At 45.3% G+C, this 15,590-nt stretch overlaps 1 protein-coding gene and 1 pseudogene across 2 annotated transcripts in view; both read right to left on the bottom strand.

Moving 5' to 3' along the window:
- SNX29 (sorting nexin 29) overlaps positions 1-15,590 on the bottom strand; it is a 373,799-nt gene that overhangs the window by 183,193 nt on the left and 175,016 nt on the right. The gene's annotated exons all lie outside the window — the stretch shown is intronic.
- Positions 3,856-5,296, bottom strand: LOC308440243 (cationic amino acid transporter 3-like; annotated as a pseudogene). The gene has a single exon. The product of its transcript is annotated as a cationic amino acid transporter 3-like (transcript).

Below are 15,590 nucleotides of genomic sequence, written 5' to 3'. Positions count from 1 at the left end.
CTTAATAACCATCAAATCTTCTTAAGAACCCAGGCAGTTTATAAAATTGTAATTAAAATCATGATTAAATTTTCTAATCTGATCTAATTTTAAAACTCATGTAGAAAATATGAAAAATTGACATTAAAAAGGCAAGCAGGGACTCACAAATACTACAAATGATACAGAATCACAGAAAGTCAAGATCTGATTAGGCAAAATAAAAAATAATTTTAAAACTTGCACAGGAAAATTAAGGGAAAATGTATTTGCCACAAGAAAGGCACAGAAATGGTGTCATAAATAAAAAGATACTTAAGTATATAACTTAAGTATCTAATTTTAAAGTAGCACACTTTATAAATGTCCCAAGCACAATGGCACCGACCTGTAATCCCAACACTTAGTAGGACAGAGGAGAATGTTTAGTTCATTACTAGCCTGTGCTACATAAAGGTTGAGTTCATGACTAGCCTGTGCTACATAAAGGTTGAGTTCATGACTAGCCTGTGCTACATAAATGTTGAGTTCATGACTAGCCTGTGCTACATAAAGGTTGAGTTCATGACTAGCCTGTGCTACATAAAGGTTGAGTTCATGACTAGCCTGTGCTACATAAAGGTTGAGTTCATGACTAGCCTGTGCTACATAAATGTTGAGTTCATGACTAGCCTGTGCTACATAAAGGTTGAGTTCATGACTAGCCTGTGCTACATAAAGGTTGAGTTCATGACTAGCCTGTGCTACATAAAGGTTGAGTTCATGACTAGCCTGTGCTACATAAAGGTTGAGTTCATGACTAGCCTGTGCTACATAAAGGTTGAGTTCATGACTAGCCTGTGCTACATAAAGGTTGAGTTCATGACTAGCCTGTGCTACATAAAGGTTGAGTTCATGACTAGCCTGTGCTACATAAAGGTTGAGTTCATGACTAGCCTGTGCTACATAAAAAGATCTGTCTGAAAATAAAAATAAATAAAGCCGCTAATTAATATTTAAATATCTGAGCTTGACAAAAATGTATTCAACTCCAAAACCCAAGAGAGCAAGCAGAACAGTCGGTGTATTTAGAAAAAAAGGAAACACTGTAGAATAAAATCAAATGAACAGTTTAGTTATCAAAAACTGAAGGGAAGCACACAATACCTGCAGAGGTGACGCAAGCGTGCCACACATGGCTGCCGTGTAGACGCTGCTTTCTAGAAAGCATGTTGATTTTCTTTGTGAAGAGCCCTGAATCACCTACTCCATCTCTTCCAGGAACTGACCCCAGAGAACTAATCAAGACCCCATCCAAAAGTGCAGCCTGAGAGCCACAGCACCAAGAATCCAACTGTGGGTAGAAAGGCCACTACCTGGAGAAGCATGAGGTGCTGTGTGGCTGTTAAGACTATAAAGAAAAAGTGTCCGGTGAGAAAATGTCCACAAATGCAAGAATGCAGACGCCAGGCCCAGGATGGTCCTCACCCCCCCCGGAGGCAGGCACAAAGACAAGGAGCAGTCCTGGCACACCTTAGAGCGCCCTGCCTTGGATACTGTAATTTCAGGTGGTTTCTGTTTCTTAGCAGATAGATGCGTTTCTTAGATCAGCAAATAAGTTTTTATAACACTGTGTCAGCAGAAACATCTACACTGGTAGGTTTAATTCGCTACACTGCCTGCTGGAATCTGAGGGTTCAGACACAAGCCCACACGATTGGGGCAGAGGGCATCTGCAGCGACTTTCTGAGCCTCAGTACCCTGCCAGCCCAGACCAAGCTCATTTCCTCCCATGTGTGCACCAGGGTCTTAGCCACAGTGGCACGGAAGAGAAGGCAGGAAGGCAGGAACACAGGTCAACAGCGGAACTGCCTGCCCACCAGTTTTGGGCAGCCTATATGAGTTTGCCCCTCTATGGAGAAGAAGCCATTCTGTCTAAGCTACCAGGGCCACATCCTTGTTACTAGCAGCCAAATCATATCCCCAAACCATGGGCCCACACATATGCCATTGTCACACTTTCTGTGGTGGCTTACAAACTGCATGCCTCAAAAGCATTTATCAACAAGGATTCTGAGACATGGCATGCAAGAGGGTGGCACTCTGGATTTCTTGTCCCCTGCTTGCTTTCTTCACAATTGAGGTTCTGAAGGGTTTTCAGTTAATTTAAATTTTAAGAATCTAGACAGCCAAAAGAATTGGAAATATCCACATTTGCAGCAACTTTGAAACACACACAAAAAAAGGACCCAAATCCAAGGCCAGGAGCAACAAGCATTGGGGACATTATGCCAACTTTTTCCACCACTCAAGCCTTCCCCCAGCCCAGTGCACCAGTGTTCATGCAAACTTATACAGTATCCCCTAAGACAGCAACTGACTGCAAGTTGTTTGGTCCAAGCACCGGTTGTGCTAACTGGTGGAGCACAGTGCAGAGGTATTCGTTTAATGAGATTTGTGTTGAGTAAAGTAGGGAAGCCAGAGATAGAAAATCAAAACCCACAGTACGGGGAAATAAATATGAAAAGCAGTCCTGAGTCACCTGTGTAACCAGAGGCAGCATATATTAAGAAGATATATTAAGAAGCATATAAGAAGAAAGTGAGAGATGGAGGCTTAAATCATATATATTCTGCCCTTCCAGGCAGGAACAATTCCCACAGGAACAGAAAACTGTACTTTTCCAATAACCCTAAATTGTTATTTATTTCTGAATCCTCACCTGTTACTATTTGGTTCCCTAAGGTTTGCACACTGCTGAGAGAACTGTGATTGTAAGTCAGAATCTGTACTCCAAATGCACACAGGTACACACGGATCACATCTGCAACCAGTGTTGCCAGCCGCCTTTTATTATGTTTAAGTTTTCTGTCTTGAACACTGATTAGTTTCCCTTTCAATAACAGAAGTGTGGTGTGCCAGTCTCTCCATCCAGAGGTTTCCTGCTCTCCCCTTGTGCATAGAGTCTTGGTATGGAAACCTGAGACCTGGAACCCTGCAGAGCATCACAGGGGAAGACCTACCACTAAAGGAAGTAGCAAGGAAATGGAGGCAGAGATGGTAAGTCCCATACCATGGCCCCTGCGTCCCTGCTAGTGCAAGAACAGTCTGCCCACACGGCTCTCCGCATGGCAACCCAGAACCACAAACCTCCAAATGGAAACTGGATTATGCTCCCTGGCCAGACTTCAGACTAAGTACTGCAGGTCTGGGACCATCCCACAAAAAAACGGTGAACTCCACAGGGTGTACAGTGCCAGCTAGTCTCTAAGGACTTCTGCCAATTCTGGGGCACATCAGTGAGGAGGAATTCAACATTATGTCTATCTGCCTGCTTATTAAACACAGAGGCCAGCAATCAAAGGAAGGGAAGAAGTGGGCAAGAGTCAGCTTCCTATGCCTCCCTCTGTGATTTCTGTCCTGGCTAGAGAGATGGTCCAGGGAGGACCAACACAGAGTCTCACATAGAACCCAAGATATTTAGGCTGGAGCCAAGGAGTTTTTCTCTCTAAACAGCAACCCATTCTGATGCTAAAACTGGCAAAAGCAACTTTACAATTAACTGTACAAGCATGAGGCTCTGTGCTCCATCACAGAACCTATGGAGCCCATGCTTGTAATTCCAGAGCTGGGAAGGTGAAGACAGGATCCCTGGGGATGACTGGCCAACCAGACCAGCCTAATCCACAAGCCGGAGGCCCCACTGAGAAACCAATTCACACACACAAAAACCAAGATGCAAGCTATTGAGTGACACCTAACATGACCTCTGACCTCCAAACACATGTGCATTCACATAGATACAAACATGTACACGCACACACACACACACACACACTCGTGGAAAGGAAAGGAAACTGACACCCACGGGGTCCTGGAAGCATCCTGTTTCTGCAGTTAAGGGAATTCAACACTGGGAGTATGTTCCCGGGGAGTCTGAGAGCTTCAGGCTGTTGGCTGTTGGTCATTCTTCTCTTCCAAGCTGTGCTTGATTCCGTATCCAGAGTTAATAGCAAATCCAACCACCATCCAGATTCCAAAGCAATCCAGGTCCCAGCAGTCACTGTGTCATCGGGGAGATATTCACAAAGACACTCAGTGCAGGAAGCACGGGCAGGGCTGCCTTAATGTCGGGAGGAGTGGTGCTCTGAGGCTGTCTCCAGATGACAATGACCACGACAGTAAGAAGCAACAGTGAAACTGCCATAGCTCTCAAAACGGGGTCCCCAGAGAATAGCTGTGTGGACCACTGGGCCAGGATCAGGCACAGGAGCATCAGACGGAAGACAAGCCGGCCAGATCTCAGAGTTGGGGTGTTGTCTGTGGGAATACAGAGTCTTCTTGCAATTCCTGGAGTCCCTTCTGGAGAAACAGGCTCCATGAAGAAAGTTCAAGTCCAGGCTCCAGCTCAACAGCTAGACTCTCAGATTTCTCTTTCTTACAAGAGCTTACATTCTGGTCTGGCTGATATCTGAGGACCAGAACAGAGAAGGCCACCAAGGAGTGGGCAAGCAGGGTCCTTATAGATGAGAGGTACTCAACAAGAAGAGCCATGAATGCTGCCATGATTCCATAAGCAACCGTGGCGAGGACCAGAGTGTGTTCAAGGATGAACACGGGCAAGTTTCCAGAACAGGAGCCCATCCTCTGCCATGAAATACACCACCCCGAGGCACAGGGACCCATGAGGCTGAATGAAAGGGCACAAAAGGTTCCCACAGCTACTGCATATAGCTCAAAGGGCCCATCGAACATGGACAAATGCCTAGGGCAAGAGGCTGTTGGTGTTAATCTGGTAGTTTACAGAAAGCAAATGAAGAGTGAGGTCACGAGGCCCAATGGGATGGAAGGCTGGGGACAGCAGGCCTCTTCCCTTGTACAGTCAAACCCAATGCAGGTGAAGAAACAGGATGCTGTACCACAGAGAATCCTGGTCAAACCAAAAGGCATGAATCCTCCAGAGCTCCGTGGTCCAGAGCTGTCGGCCTCTGTCAGAACCCATCTGCAGTCATCCTCCGTGGGCCAAAAGTTCGCCATTAATGGGGCCAGAGAGGGAGGCGAAACACAGCACCAGAGATTCACTCCTCGTGTTCCCAGGGACAGGGTTCCAGCAGGACTGTCACCAGACCAAGCACAGAACAGTCTGGATACTTGGCCACAAAGCTGGGCACGTGGACAAGGAAAGTTGTCTGCAGGGCTTGGGAGATATGGTTCCCTGTGATCAACAGTTGTGCTCCAGGCTCACACTGGCTGCACCAGTGACATAGTTGAGTATGACAGTCCAGCCAATGACGAAAGCCAGCAGCTGGCCCACTCCCACCAGTAACCTTAACGACATACGGTTCATGGTTTTGTACTGCCTGTTCCAGGAAACAGCAACATGCCTATGTTTCAAAAGCTCATTACCACCACCTGTGACTGATTACCTGTTGTCATGACTACCTGGCAACTATGTCTTTGTTTCAGGGAGTCATTATGACTACCTTGTTACTCTTATGTTCTACTTCTGTACCAAACCTATTTGTCAAACCCTCCACTAGAAACCCCCTAACCGTGAACCATAAAACTCTTGTCTTCCTTAAGTCCAACGCTGATCTCTTGAACCCCACTTTAAAGGAAAGAAAAAGCTTATTTACTTGCTTTAATTAATTTGGTCATGATGGTCTTTTTTTCCTCAAATATTTGGGATTAACAAATATTGTCAGTAAAAAACAAATACAACTCAAACCCAGTGAGGTATTATGAATGGCTCGAAGAGGAAAGGCAGGTAGTGAGTGTGGGCTTGGATGTTGGATTCTCCGCCAGAACCCTCATCCACTGCTTCTGCAGAAATGTAACTGTTTGGGGGAAACTGTCTGGTAACATCAGTAAGTTAAGGATACAGTTACTGTGGGAGACAGAAATTCTACTACTGGATAAGTATCCTACAGAAACCCAGAGCATGCCTAACCATATATAGATAAATGTTCATTGTAATGTTATTTATACACTCCAAAGTGTAGACAACTCAAATGCCCATCAGTGGAGGAAAGAATAATCAAGATGTGGTCCATAACACAATGGATTCGGTTATAGAAAGCCGACCTCCTAGGACATGCTATGATGTGGATGCACATGAAATCATGCAATCACAGAAAGTCATATACTGTTTAATCCCTACTACCGGAAATGCTCAGAACAGGTGCAATCACAGAAGCAGGAATAGAATGGTAGCCGTGACTACTTACTGATGGCAGGGTTCTCTTTGGGGACGGTGACATGATCCACGGTGGACAGTAATAGCAGACATGTGATATGTGGTACAATGGCCATATTAGGTCATCAGATCTTGTTCTTCATCCAGGTAAATTATACCACATAAGAACTGTATCCCAATAGAGTTGGTTTTCTAAAGCTTGGTGTACTGAGATGGATGTGTAGAAGTACAGCCCATTCCCTCCACACCACTACCCAATGGGGGCTGGGGACTCAAGGAGGCAAGGTGGGGCGAAGCCCCTCACACATAAGACTAGGCATGGCTCCCAGCCAGGACTGTGCAGATGAGGAGACCCAACCCCAGCAGAGGGATTTCTCCCTGTCTAACTTGCTGAGGGAGGGGTATCTGTTTTAGTTACCATGCATTTTATGTGCTCCTCTTCAGGTTAGGAGGGGCCCCAAAGTCCCCAAGGAGACCCTTACTTCCAGTGGTGGTTTGAATAGGAATGGCCTCCATAGGCTCATAGATTTGAAGAGTTGGTCACCAAGGAGTGGCACTATTTGAAAGGATTAGGAGATGTGGGGTTGTTGGAGGAAATATAGGCTTTCAGGTTTCAAAAAGCCCCTGCCGGAAGACACTGATGAAAAGGTCACAGTTACTTCTCAGGCGCCATGCTTGCCTGAGTGCTATTACGCTCCCTGCCATGAGGAGATAAATTAGCTCTCTGAAACAGCAGGCCGCACTTCAGGACTGGGGGTCTATACTCCACTGGACACTGAGTTGGGAGAGGTAAGGTGTGGGAGAGTTGGTGGGGGAACTGGGAGTGTGCTCAAAATACATTGTGTGAAATTCTCAAACAATTAATGAAACTGTATTAAAATAGAAAAAATGTACCTGGAAAAGCGGGTTGCAGCTATGAGACTAACGAAGCGAGGACTAAGCTTAATCCTTCTGTACTGACACAATATCCAAGAGCAAAATCCAACTTAGGGAGAAGAGTTTGGCCTCTACATCGCCATCACAGTCCACCCACAACGGGCTGGGCCTCCCACACTAATCAGTAACCATGAAAATGCCCCACAGGCCCGTCTAATGCAGGTAACTGCTCAACCTAGAGACCGCTGTGAGACACCACCATAGCAGGCTCCACACAGCTTTCATGGTATCTTGGGTTTTAATTCACCATGATCAACTCCACCCTAACCCTCCTTCATAGAGTCTCTGGAGCTGGGTAGAGAATTAGACTCTCTTTAGCAGCCAGACTTCCTGATGTTTTGACTACCCACTGTGAAGCTTACTGGAAGATTAAAAAACAGAGCTTTTTTTTCTCCCCCAAAGAGAACCTAAGCCTGGGCTTCAAGCTTTTAGACTATATCCACTACTGATGTAATTATGCCATAGGAAAAACATCAAAGGGGTTTCCACTGGACTACCTTTCCTCCTCAAGAATTTTAAGCCCTTTTAAGGTATCTTCAAAGACAAACAGGCTTTACTCTCAAAATGTGGGTTGTTAAGGTGCCTGGACTGGGGCTGACAGCTGTAACCTGATGACCTGAGTTCAATCCCTGGAATCCACCGAGTGGAAGGAAAAAACCAACTGTCACAAGCTGACCTCTGACCTCCCCAAAACACCATGGTGCTCAAACATGTGTGCACAGACTTAAGAGTAAACAAATGAACATATCTTATAGAAGGGCCTATTAGAATGTTCTTAGGCCAAACCAAACACTAGAAACAAACTGGGGCACACCAAAAGAAGAAGAGGGAGAGGAAAGACTTCCTTCGTGGTCAAAGTAGGACCACATCAGAGCAAAGGCCAGCAATCTGACTACTACAAAATGCTTAAAGCACACATGCTGCCAGGTGTGAGAGCACGTCTATAATCTTAGCTGAAGCAGGGGGATTAAGGTTCAGGGCCAGCCCTGAGCTACATAGTGAGACAGAGGATGGTAAAGGGCTGGGTAGTAAAAAAGAAAAGGGGAAAGGGAAAGACAGGAAGGTGTTAGGTCTGAAGTGGGCCCGAAAAAAAATCTTGGCAATATCCGCATGGTAGACTCTGAGCAGGGAGAGAGAAACTGCCAGCAGACACACAGTTGAGACCGGCACTCCTCAGCGCCTGTGAAGCAGGTTCTGTTTGGCACCTTGTGCACCCCTACCGCAAAGTATCTAGTTCCCTACTAACTAAAACACACGTGTAACAAATCAAAGTCCCAGGCTGTTGTGGTCCCCAGTCCCCTCCCCCATACACTAACTCTCCAGCTATTCTGGTTTAGATTCCCTCCCACTGCCACATGCTCCCTCAAAAGTGGCAAGGCTTTCCTGCGTTTTTGTGTTTCTCTCTGCCACCCCACCAGCCCCAGACAGCTGCAGTTTAAACTGCCAATAAACCATTCTTCCTACCCATGGAGTGGTCTAATTCCAAGGTTTTACTGTGTCCTCATTTATAGATAGGAGAAAAGGATGCCTTATAGATGGGGGAGAAAAATATTATATATATATATATGTGTGTGTGTGTGTATATATATATATATATATATATATGTAAAGAAAAGAACAAATTATTCATTAAAACAAAATTCCACTCACAACAAGAAATAAAGCCCATAGCCACTCAGGAAACAGAAATAGAAAGAGCTACGTTTATCCTACTGCCATTTGCTTGCTAATAAAGACTAGATTTGGTGAGAGCAGTCCACACCCGGCTTGTTGGCAGCACTTCAAAGGCACTCCTCCTTTCTGGGGAGCACGAAATGCCCCTGCATGCAGAGCCCCCTGCAGTGCATCTAATGATTAGAAGGAACAGGTGAACTTAATATTTATCAGCCAAAAACAATAGTGAGACAAAAAGGAAACCATATGCCAGGCAGTGGCGGCTCAAGCCTTTAATCCCAGCACTGGAAGCAGAGGCACACTGATCTCTGTGAGGTTGAGTCCAGCCTGGTCTCCAGAGTGAGTTTCAGGACAGCCAGGGCCACACAGAGAAACCCTGCCATGACAACCCGCCCCTCCCAAAACCCGAATGAACAAAAAGAAAGGTAACTGGCTTAAAAAGAAACTCTTGACAGAATTTCACTCTACCTTTAATCATCGCATGGCCACATAGCAACAGAAGAGGCTTTGTGACATATAAAGGAGCAAACAGGACAATTATACATACAGTGTTCACAGGGGTGTCCACAGCCTGGGTCATCTGGAGGACGCGCTGAGCCCTCAGTCTGCTCGAGGGAGTTGCTCTGACACAACTAAGCTCTGGCTTATGGGCTGTATCATATGATGTTTCAATATGGGTATGCTTCTTAATGTTTAAATGAGGATGTGTGTGTACACAACCCTCCACACACATATACATATATATGTGTGTATATAATATACATATATGTGTATATATACATATGCATACATGTTTACATATACATATGTGTGTATAATATACATATATACATGTTTACATATATGTCTGTATATATGATATACATGCATGTGTGTATACATATACATACATGTTTACATATACATATGTGTGTATAATATACATATATACACGTTTACATATATATGTCTGTATATGATATACATGCATGTGTGTATACATATACATACATGTTTACATATACATATGTGTGTATAATATACATATATACACATTTACATATATGTCTGTATATATAATATACACATATGTGTATATATACATATACATACATGTTTATATACATGTATGTGTGTATAATATACATATATACATGTTTACATATATGTGTGTATATAATATACATATATGTATATATACATACACACACACACATATATATAAACTATCATAAATGTTTATCATGTCTTTATGATCAAAACTTTTCAAATCATTCCTCCAGTGTTTGGAATGCAGAATCCAGTCTGTACTCACCCTCCTCAACCTCCCCTTGCCCCTTCAGCCTCTGGTAGCCTTTCCTTACTCTTGACTTCTCTGAGATCAAACAGTTGATGCCACATGCACAACATCACATAACACTCATGTTATCCATGACTGACATATTTCACTGAACATAATATCCTCTTGTTCTGTTAGTGCTGGCATGTATGACAGAATTTCTTTTTGTTTAATGGCTGGATGGTAATCCACTGTGAATACATGCATTTTACTTATCCATCCACCAATGGATAAACACGTGGGTTGTTACTATTTCTTAGCTATTGTGGCCAGTGCTACATGGGATAGCAGATGTCTCTTCAACATACAATATTGGTGTAAAAAGGTCCTTGTACCCACAGATCACCAGGGAAACACACAGGGGCCTCTTCTGAATGGAGGAGATGAAATGCCTGTTTCCCTGCCCAGAAACCTGGCAGTAGGTTTGTTAATGACCTGGTGACTTTTTTGCTATCTTTAGAGGCAGACCATACCCACCTTTTGCTATAGAGACAGACCTCCCACAGGTTTATTCCAGACCGTTCCCTCCCTAGACATTTATCCATCTTTAGGGGAGATGTCACGTGTACTTTATTTCCTGATGACCTCTAAGCTGCTGCTCAGAGAGCACACTAGATTTTAAGCCTTTAGCTACAGACCCACCCTCACAGTCACATGTACTTTGTAACGGAGTTTCTATGCAGTCACACCTTAAGCTTTATTATGAATCCGCAACTGGACTGACTGTTGCCTGGAAACCTTTTCCCAAACTGCACTGTGTTGTACATTTGCTGGCAGTGAACACCTGGCATGAGACTCCTGACGTCTGATCCAGGCTGATGAAGTCAATCTGCACTGGGTTTTTATTCTCATCTCCTTGCATGGTTTGATTCCTGGTCTGACACCCGCAGAGAGCCCTCAGTGCAGATTTTATTTTTCTTACAAACCCAGGAGTGGGACTGCAAATCACTGTGCAATTCTACTTTTCATTATGTAGGATTTTCATAATGATTTCTATACAGGTAGAGATTTACATCCCCAGAGACCTCTCCTGTAAATCCTCATGAGAAGCAACACACACACACACACACACACACACACACACACACACACTCTTCATACACCTGGAAGACATATGTTTGCTTGTTGTTTTGAGACAGCCTCTAGCCCAGGCCCAATCTAGTCTTCGACTTGTGAGCCTTCAGCTTCTGCCTCCCTAGGTGTAGTGGCATGTGACACCATGGCTGACTTACAGCTTCCTGAGAAATACCTAGTGGTCTATCGCCTGGGCTTACCAGAGCTATTTCTTTTTGCTGCTGACCCTGTAAGCTCCTGTGCATGTTCTGGATAGTAAGGCCCAGTCAGAAGTACAGCTTCCACAGCCTTTCTCCCATCGCTTATGCTGTCTCTTCCCATGACTATTTCCTTTGCTGTCCAGAATCTATTCAGTGTGATGCGATCTCCCTACCAGCTTTTGCGTTGTGTACTGTGCTTTTGGGGTCATATTTTTAAAATCCTTGCAGTGGTACTCTGTTCATACCCATGTCCTGATCTCTTGGTTTCAGTTTGGGACATTACACTTAGGTCTTTAATCTATTTTAAGAAGCATTTTGGTGAAGGAACTGGAGAAAACAGAGATCTGGTTTGTGCTGGTCTGAATATGTTTGGCCCAGGGAGTGGCACTATTAGAAGCTGTAGCCTTGTTGGAGTAGGTAAAAGTTGGAGTGGTGAAAGTGTGTTACTGTGGGTGTGGACTATGAAGCCCTTTTCCTACTTGACTGGAAGCCAGTCTTCTCCTGTTTCCCTTTAGAACAAAATGTAGAACTCCCAGCTCCTCCAGTGCCCAGCCTGTTAGGGCACTACCAGGGTCCTACTAGAATGAGGAGGCCATGTTCCGGCTCTAGTGAGCAGCAGAACTCGACAGCTTTGGCCATGTGGCTCCGGCTTTAGAGTCAAGAATACATGGGACCACTGGGACAATTGATGTTGGTCAGCTGGAGCTAAGAAATTAGCAGTGGTTAAGAAGAGACGAGCATCACTGAGGTGAAACCTTCTGGGAAGTGTTTTCTGAGAGCACAAAGATGTGTTCCAGAGATACCCAAGGTTGAACCTCCTGCTGGAGGTGAAGGAACATTCAACTTCTGCACATTAAACTTCCATTTACCAATTCCAGCCGCTTCTTGTGAGTGTCTTACTATGTAACTTGGGCAAGTCTCCCACTTCCAATCTTCCTGCTCAGCCTCCAAGTGCTGAGATCACAGGCGAACACTCAGCTTCTAAGCTTCTTTCTAAAGTAAACACCACCCTGTGGCTCCAAGCTGCAGAAGGAAATCTAGTAGACTCTTTGTATCTAAGGTAAACATTTGAATGAAATAGTTATCTTCTAGAAGTACTTTGACCTTGAAGAAATCAGGGTAGAAAAGCCAAGATTGTTTTATGTTATCTATAGAGTTGGTTTTCTTTAGGAGATTTACAGCCTATGCATGATTTGGTCCAGGCACACCCAGAATATCTTGCATTATTGAGTACAGCAAACAGTACATAATAAGGACTTAGGTTGCACTGGCGTGGGATTTTTCTTCATAAACAGATACATTAGATTAGATTAGTTTAGACAGATTAAGAATTTTGGCATAAGAAACTTGTTCTATGCAAAAAACCAACTTTTGTGTATCAATCAATAAATCTGCTCCTTCGAGGCTGCCTGATGTTCAGTCATTGAGAAGCTGGTTCCCTGCTACTAAGAAGCTAATGTTTATCTGGAGTGACACTTTCTTCTGTCTTCCTGATTGACTCAGAGCACCGACATCATGCAGACCCAGTAGGCCCCAAGACCTGCTGTCTGTCACTCACGCAGCCCTTATGTTCCTCTCTCTCTCCCTTTTGAACTCACGGAATTGCAAAATGTGTCAAATTTGAAAGAGTTTACCTTAATAGCACACATTCCTTTTCAGGCAGCCATTAAAAACTCATGAGCACATACTCCTACCGCAATGATTCATGAGCACACACCTGGCCTCTGGTTAGAGAAACCAAACTGGCAGGCATTTTGAATTCCATCTATTCTACAGTGTTCTTGGAGGCTGCACATTAACCTCAAGCACGCATGGCACACTGAGGTGTCCCCAATGCTCAACAAGACTATTCTTCAGAAAACGCATAGTGGAGGATTGACGGTCACTGGGATTAACTTCTAGGAGTAACAAGGACTGCAGAGAAATCAGGGTATGTAAGCAAGCTATTGAGTCTTCTAATGCATTCCTGTAGAATACCCAAAGAAGAGGCACAATGGAGGCTGGCAAATTCGGGGGGCAAAGCCAGAGTCTGACTGTTCCATCCATCTGTGGATTACTACCATAGATTAACTACAGCAAGGGGGGTACAGCAAGCTGAGGTCGGCTCCTGCAATGTGATGCAGTGAGCTTTGTCTTCAGGCAGCTCTTGGCTCACCTGAAGCTGACTATGAAGCTACCCTTAAACTCACAGAAAACCTCCTGCCTCTGCCGTGAGAGACAGCTAGGATTAAAAGCACACATCACCACGTGCCTGGCTAAAAGGACGCATTTTTTTTTTTCACAGAGAATGAAGATTTGATGAGTTCAGAAACAAAACTCTTCTATCAACACCTCAAATCTCCCCAGTAACTCAGACAGGACCTCAGTTCCCACACTGCTCTGCAATGCACAAACTTCCTGGGCTGATCTGGCCGCAACTGCAGACTCTCACTCACTGTGAGCCGTGCTCCGTGTCTGCTGCCGTCGAGGAGGCGGTCTTGGACAGATCTTATTACTTAGCTTGCTATGTGGACTGGGCTGCCCTGACCTCACAGAGATCTGAATCAGAGACTGCATCCTGCTGCGCAGCTCCCTGCCCATCTGGGAGCCCCGAAGGCAAGCACTGGGTTGCAGACCAGCTGGCATCAGAATGGGAGGGCAGAAAAGAGGAAGACAGTAAGGAAGAGAGGGAGGGAGCCAGGGAGATGTTCCCCTTGCCCCATCTATTCAAGTCCACAAGACTGATGCCAATGCACAATGCTCTACTTGAGCAGCTTGTGTATGTGCTGGGAGCACTGAGGGCCTGTTCTTAATGCTGCAGCACCGGCATGCTGAGGAAGAAGCTGCTTTCTTGGTCAAGAGCTAAACACTCTGAAGTGCCCAGATCTGGACAGGGCCCAGTCAGAGCCTTAACAAGCCGATAAGCCTCTTGGAGATTCCATTTCCTCTCAAAGAAACAGAACTGTGGGGCACAGAAAGAAGCATTGTAGAGTAAATTCCAGCAAGCCCTGACCATGGAGGACTGAACCACAGGTGAGGTGGGCCCCGCTGGGTGTCCCCTCAGACTCCCTCACCCAGACCTCGACAAGAACGTATGTGGCAAACCACCGCTCACCACTTGGAGTAGCCAATATGAGTCTCAGGTGCTGAGCTTCCAAAGTGAAGAGGAAAACATCTACAGCTGTGTTCTAGTTTGCTTTCTATTGCTGTGATACACACCATGACCAAAAGCACCTTACAGGTCCAGGTCACACTCCATCACTGAGGTAAGTCAGAGCAGGAACCCAAGCAGGAACGCTGATACTGGCTTACCCCTAACTCAGTTTAGCTTCCTTACAGAGCCCAGGACCACCAGCCTAAGGAAGGCACAAGTGAACTGGGCTGTGGCCCTCTTGCACATCAATCAAAAGCAGACTCTGAAAGACAGGGTCGCAGGCCAAACTGATGTAAGCAATCCCAAGCTAGAGAGGGCAGTGAGTGGCCTGAAAAGGCCAGACAAGGATCTATAAGAAGATAGCACTCTACCAGCCAGATCCAGGCACCCTACTCCTCTCCCACAGCATGGGAAGCTGGGAGCGACCAACTCAATGTGGGTTCAGCACACACATAGTCACATACTGCCACATAGTCTTTCTGCCCTTGGGTGAAAGATGCTGCAGCCCAGATGAACGTCCTACTAGGAGGTAAGTCACAGTAGGAGGAGTCAGGTCCTAGAGGGTCACCCTGGAGATGTGACCAAGACTCTGTAATTTCCTCATATTTCCACCTGCTGTGAGGTAGGTGGGGTCCTCCACCACAGGCGCCACACTGATGCTCTACCTTAACTGAGGTGCAACACCAAAGTCCCAACTGACCACAGACTCAAACCTCTGAAATCAGAAGCAACAGGCTCTTCCTTCCTGCAAGCTGACTGTCTTAGGTGCTGTGTCACTGGAGGGGGCTGGCTAATCCAGCCACCCTAATACTGTCTGTGAAGCTTTCAGAGCAGCAGTGTGTTTGCTGCACACTGAGAACAGGAGGGTGACACGGGGTAAGTAAAACTAGGACGACTTCCAAGTGAGGAACTGGTCAATTCATACCAAAACTCAACTCACAAGGACAGTCCAGTCTGCCAACCTTCCTTCATGTGTGTGCATGCATGTGGAAGTCAAAGGACAATTTCAAGGGTCCTTCCTTAGGCACTGTCCACTGTGGCTCTGTTTGTTTGTTATAATTTGGCCAGTAAGCTTCAGGAGCCTGCCGTCTCCTTGCTTAG

This window comes from Micromys minutus, assembly GCF_963924665.1.
Source record: "Micromys minutus genome assembly, chromosome: 31".
Classification (NCBI taxonomy): domain Eukaryota; kingdom Metazoa; phylum Chordata; class Mammalia; order Rodentia; family Muridae; genus Micromys; species Micromys minutus.
The sequence above is the reverse complement of the archived record's forward strand: the minus strand, read 5'-3'. Positions and strand labels throughout refer to the sequence as shown.